We start from the raw sequence: 5,274 nt of genomic DNA on the forward strand, positions 1-5,274 counted from the left end.
CTTGTTATGGTCTCTTTAAAATGTTCTTTTATTGTATGTTTGTTTTCTTTTTAACTTTTTTTTCATACAGTTGATTTAAAAAAGAAGGGAAAGTTAAAAAAAAAAAAAAAAAAAAAAGAAAAAAAAAAAAAGATGCAGTGCCCTGTGGAGAATGCAGGGGTATTGGCCTACCCCACCACCATGGTTGCTAACATGACCACAGACATAGGGGACTGGTGGTTTGATGGGTTGAGCCCTCTACCACAGGTTTTACCCTTGGGAAGACGGTTTGCTGCAAAGGAGAGGCTAGGCCTCCCTATGGTTGTGCCTAAGAGCCTCCTCCCGAATGCCTCTTTGTTGCTCAGATGTGGCCCTGTCTCTCTAGCTAAGCCAACTTGAAAGGTGAAATCACTGCCCTCCCCACTACGTGGGATCAGACACCCAGGGGAGTGAATCTCCCTGGCAACGTGGAATACGACTCCCGGGGAGGGAATGTAGACCTGGCATCGTGGGACGGAGAACATCTTCTTGACCAAAAGGGGGATGTGAAAGGAAATGAAATAAGCTTCAGTGGCAGAGAGAATCCAAAAGGAGCCGAGAGGTCACTCTGGTGGGCACTCTTACGCACACTTTAGACAACCCTTTTTAGGTTCTAAAGAATTGGGGTAGCTGGTGGTGGATACCTGAAACTATCAAACTACAACCCAGATCCCATGAATCTCGAAGACAGTTGTATAAAAATGTAGCTTATGAGGGGTGACAATGGGATTGGGAAAGCCATAAGGACCACACTCCACTTTGTCTAGTTTATGGATGGATGAGTAGAAAAATAGGGGAAGGAAACAAACAGACAAAGGTACCCAGTGTTCTTTTTTACTTCAATTGCTCTTTTTCACTCTAATTATTATTCTTGTTATTCTTGTGTGTGTGCTAATGAAGGTGTCAGGGATTGATTTGGGTGATGAATGTACAACTATGTAATGGTACTGTGAACAATCGAAAGTACTATTTGTTTTGTATGACTGCGTGGTATATGAATATATCTCAATAAAATTAATATAAAAAAAAAAAAAAAAAAAGACATAATGCTGAGCAAAATAAGCCAGGCACAAAAAGAGAGATATTGTATGTTACCACTAATGTGAATTCTGTGAAAAATGTACAATGTTTTATACTGTAGAATGTAGGGGACCTAGAGATACCAATTAGTGGAGGGGGAATGATAATCTAATAAGAACAGATAAACTATGGAGGGTAATCTCAATGTTATGGGAATGCCCAGGAATGATTATGGTTTGTAAACTTTCTTGGATATAGGAAGATCATGTTGGAAGCAATAGAGTTATTTTAGGTTTTTTTTTTCTCTTATTCCTTTGTTTTCTTAGGGGTTGTTAATTTTCTTGGGGTATGGTAGGAACATGTTGGAAGCAATGTAGTTATTTTAGATTATTTGTTTTTCTTACTCCTCTGTTTGGACATGGTTTATTAATTTTCTTGGGGTATGGTAGGAACATATTGGAAGCAAAGTAGTTATTTTAGGTTATTTGTTTTCCTTAATCCATTGCTTTGTTTGAAATGTTGTGGGGTTTTTTTGGTTGTTGTTTGCCTGTTTGTTTTTAATTTTTTGATAAACAAAAGTTAAAAAATTGAAAAAAAAATCAGTAGAAAAATGGGAGTAAAAACTAAATGACAAATAGGGTGGGATGTGGGGATGGTTTGGGTATTCTCTTTTCACTTTTATTTTTTATTCTTATTCTGATTCTTTCTGATGTAAGGAAAATGTTCAGAAATAGATTGTGGTGATGAACGCATAACTATATGATCATACTGTGAACAGTTGATTGTATACCATGGATGACTGTGTGGTTTGTGAATATATATCAATAAAACTGAATTAAAAAAAAAAAAAAAAAAGAAACCAAAAAAAAAAAAATGCTCTTTTCTATTCCATTTTACTATTCACCTTTCATTTTTATTTGTCATGGGATGCATTAGGAGACTACTATGTATATGTTTTAAAACACATTTTGAAATGGTCCATATGCTTGAATATATAATTTCTAAATTTTGAAAGTTAGAGATGATTCTTCAATATCCACAGGCTTGGGTCCATGTCTCTCTTGATTACTGTAACCTTAGGACCTGCTCAGTGCCTGACCTCTTAGAAGCTGTTTTATAAAAACGTCTTGCCTTTAATTGCTGAATATGCAAATGCCTTCTCTGTGCTATCAACAGTTAACTAGGATTCTCTTGACTCATTTTTTTTTTCTCCACTGGACTTCAGATATGCAGAAATGGGTTGATAATTAATCTTTGGTTCATGATAAGCTCTCATCATTGGCCCTGCTTTTATTGTTTACTTGTTTATTAATATAATTCTTATGAAATAAGTATCTATGAACTCACCTTCCAAAACAAAAGCTGGGATCTTAGCAATAACCTGAACCTAACCTAGGGTTCTCCCCATCCCATCTCCCTGGCTTCTCCCCCTGGGAAACCACCCTCCTGAATCCTGTGATGAGGGATCATCTAAAACCTTTCTCTTGGGATGGGGATGGGGAAGAAGAAAGCATTCACCTCTTCCAAACAATTGCCTTGGAATTTCTGAAACAAACGTATTTGCAAGTTGGAGAGGGTCAGTAATTTATTCAGGCCGGGAGAGCATCTAGTCTGATCCAACTCATCTTAGCACAAGAGGGCTTTGGGGGCTGTGAGGAAAGAGGTGTGGGGGGAAAGGTTTCGGTGCCTTTTGATAGTAAATGTAGAACCATGGCATGAAGAATCTACTTCTTTTTTCACTTTTTATTTCCGCTGTTGTAGGCTTACAGAAAAATCGTGCAGAAAGTAAGATTTAAGTGTTAATCTTTTGAAAGTATAGAATTAAGGCACTTTGAACTACAAAATCAGAACTGATGTTTATCTTTGGGTAAAAGTCAGGAAAATCTCACTGGCTATGCAATAAAGCCCTGCCCCTTACTCTTCAACTATTTTCAGCTCTTTTAGTTGTTTCTGCATGTAGTACTTCCAAATCCCTAAATAAGTGTATGCTGCTCTCTCTTGAGTTATCACCTGTTGCGTATCTATCGTGGTGAAGAGGAGTTAGCTGTCTTATGCCACCCTCCAGTCTTTCCCCATTTTTTTTCGTTTGTTTGTTTGTTTGAAACAGTATTCAGAGTTTTAAAAATTATGACTATCAATATTGTTCTCTGAGCCAGGTCAGGTACAATGACTCCATTTGCTCTTTCACATAACTTTACGCTCTCTCGGGAGTTACTCGTTCCCCTGATTTTCAGAGGATTTTTCTTAGTATCTATTAATATGTCTTTCCATACCTCCAGTGGTCTCTCGGTACAATTTCCCACATGATCAACCTATCAGATACCCTATCAGGTCCTCCCTCCACCCCTTTTCTTCCTAAAAACCTCTCTCCTGGGTTACTGTGTCTTGCTCCACTCTGAATCAGTTGCTCTGGAGGCCCGTGGTCCCGGGACTTCCTTTGCCTCTTTTTTACATCAGAGTCCCTGTATTCTTGAAACTTATTTTCCTCTCTCTTGGTTTTCACCCTTGTTTTGAGAGAACATGTCTTTAACTAGCTACCTGACTAAAAGGGCAAGAGAGGTATTTTGATATTTGCACCTCTCAAATATCTTTATTCTACCTCACGTTTGAATGGTGGATGGTTATAGAATTCTAAATTGAAAATGATTTTCATTGCTGCATTGCCCTTCAGGTTCCAGTGTAGCTTTTGAGAAGCTGATGCCATTCTTATCTTGATTCTTTGTCGATAGCCCATTCCCCCAACCCCTTACCCCCCCCTTTAGAAGCTATGTGGATCTTCTCTCTATCCCAGGCATCCTGAAATTTCCTGAAGTGGATATTTTTCATTAATTATGCAAGTCTGGGAATGCTTATGTTATTTATTTGATATTTTCCTCCCAAATGTTTTCTCTCATTTATTTTTTATTAGTTTTGTTTGTCAGATATTCAGTATCCTGGATTGATACTCTAATTTTCTTATATTTTCTTTCCTATTGTCTATTTTCTTAGGAGATTGTCTTGACTTTGTTGTCCAATCCTTTACTGCACTTTTTCTTTGGGCTGCTATACTTTTTTTTTCTAAAACTATTTCCTTATTGATTGTTCTCTTTTTCTTGGTTCCTGTTTTTTTCTTGCATGCAATATTTTCTCTCATCCACCTGAGGATGTTAATAGTAGTTTTTTGGATGTTTTCTTCTGCTCACCACATTTGTTTTCTCTTACCTCTAAGGTCTTTCCCTGCCTCCTACTTCTCCAAGTTTGTTGATTTAGGCTTCTGTCTTTGATGTTTGAGTATTTTCTTAAATGTTGATATCTCCTGGCTATAAGTTTACAATTAAGAGTGAGGGCCATTTACAAATTATTCTGGAACTTTTTTTATTTTCTAAACTGGAATTGTCTTTGGTTTTCTGATATAAGTTTGATAAAATATTCAAACAATAGAGAGACATGATCCCTCATAATTTTACCAACTAGAGTAGATAATACTACTATTATTTAAAAATCCTTGATGTTTTTATGAATCTGTATACATTTTATATACACTTATATACACTTAAAGCATATTATATATATTTACATAAATGGAATCATAACACAGTGCTTGAAACCTACTTTTTTTTCCCTATCACTAGTCCATTAGCATATATACACTGCACCTCATGGCTACAAAATTTTTTTAACCAATCATCTACTGTTGGAAACATTTAGGTTGTTTCCAGTTTGTTGCTATTATAAGTAATGTTACAGTAAGCATCACTGTATACACATCTTTGTTCACTTGTCTGATTGTTTCCTTAGAAAAAAAATTCCTAAAAGGAAAATTGCTGAGAAAAATATGTGAGGTACATATTTAAGACTGGAGACTCTGTAGGAGGAACTCATCACTATGTGAAGGTCACTGTAGACTAATCAGACTGTAGGCTGCTTTTTCAGGGGCAACTCCAAATGTAAGTATCCATTGGCTTATTCCCTGGGGCTGTCTACTTAGGGGCTATATTCTCTTGTTAAGGGTGTGTAAGTCTGACTGTTGCATTCTGGAAGGAGGGTGGGAGAAGGGACTGGCATCTCTCTTTCTAATCTGAAGATGACCAGTCAGTCCTCACCTTCCCCTCTTCCTGTCCCTGAGTCTTTTTCTGTTTCTCCAGAACATACACTTTCCATCTCCTGGCCTTAGAGGGAGGAGTGAAGAACCAGGATAGGGTAGGGGGTGAACAACTGCTCCATATGGAGATTTCAAACAAACAGCCTGGGTTCGTC

This window comes from Choloepus didactylus, chromosome 9 (assembly GCF_015220235.1).
Source record: "Choloepus didactylus isolate mChoDid1 chromosome 9, mChoDid1.pri, whole genome shotgun sequence".
NCBI lineage: Eukaryota > Metazoa > Chordata > Mammalia > Pilosa > Megalonychidae > Choloepus > Choloepus didactylus.